Here is a 1,144-nt window from a genome sequence, read left to right on the forward strand (position 1 = left end):
TGTGTGTGTGTGTGTGTGTGTGTTATTTATAGAAAGGTCCATAATTGACAGTTTAACCTTGTAAGGGGGTTACTGTGTGAAGGATTGAGAGTTAATTTATGTGCCGCTGTAGGCTGAGATTGTGTGTGTGTGAGAGAGTGAGATTGTGTATGTGATTGATTTACATTTGCAACAGTGTGAGAGGGTGAGAGTGTGAGAGAGTATCATGGCTTGTAAATTTGGTTTATGTGGGTTTGTACATAGTAGATAGGGAGCTGCGGAGAGGTCTTGTGTGTGACTGTGTGTAGGAGAGAGATAGGCCTGCTAAAGTGAGTGATTGCTCCAGTGACCTACGCAGTTCAGAAGCCCCCTCCTCTCCACGTCCATCCCTCTTGACCCTAAGCCGGCTCATATAGAAAACATACACAACATAGTGTTGGCCTTGTCCTCATTGTTACAGATGTTACCCCCCACTCCTTTCTGTTCTTTGATCCACACTAAATTTTCAGTTTTTTTAGTGGCCAAAGAAAATAGAGATGATTTATCACTGTCAATGCATAAAGAGCAGAAGCAGCAACATGAAGGTGCCAAATTCATCTTGGCTGCTACTTTCTCTGTGATCTGTGACAGAGAGTATAACAAACAATATTTGTATTAATACATTCCTGTCTGGCTTCTGTAGACACACAGGCAGTCTGAATTAACTGTCTCCTTCTCTCACATTTGTGGCCCCACCATGTTGTCCTGACCATATATCAACACAGAGAGGTGCCGCGTTGCTAAACCACTCCTCAACTCTTTTCATTTCCATCAGAATTGTAGGTGCAGCAAATACTCGCCCAGCTCCTGTAACATGATTCACTCTGTAGCCGATAGCCACAGCCACTTTACTTATTTTTCCCCCCTCGTCGTCTCTGCCTGGCAAAATGCTAATGAAATGCTAATTGGTGTAAACTATCAGGGCGGAGCTAATGTTGTAGCTGAGGTGAAGGGTTTGTTAATGACACGGAGCAGCCAGCTAAACTTGGCTATTAGCGCTACTTTGGCACTCTGTCATACCAACACAGGGCTCATTAGGAAGCCTTTATTCTGTCTCTGTGTGTGTGTGTGTGTGTGTGTGTGTGTGTGTGTGTGTGTGTGTGTGTGTGTGTGTGTGTGTGTGTGT

At 44.2% G+C, this 1,144-nt stretch overlaps 1 protein-coding gene and 1 long non-coding RNA gene across 4 annotated transcripts in view; one reads left to right on the top strand and one right to left on the bottom strand.

The window, feature by feature from the left end:
• The window catches only part of arhgef37 (Rho guanine nucleotide exchange factor (GEF) 37), a 27,864-nt gene that overhangs the window by 23,669 nt on the left and 3,051 nt on the right, over positions 1-1,144 (top strand). The window lies entirely within an intron of this gene.
• LOC117951319 overlaps positions 1-1,144 on the bottom strand; it is a 17,340-nt gene that overhangs the window by 6,640 nt on the left and 9,556 nt on the right. The window lies entirely within an intron of this gene.

The sequence above is a fragment of the Etheostoma cragini genome, chromosome 10 (assembly GCF_013103735.1).
Source record: "Etheostoma cragini isolate CJK2018 chromosome 10, CSU_Ecrag_1.0, whole genome shotgun sequence".
Taxonomy (NCBI): Eukaryota; Metazoa; Chordata; class Actinopteri; order Perciformes; family Percidae; genus Etheostoma; species Etheostoma cragini.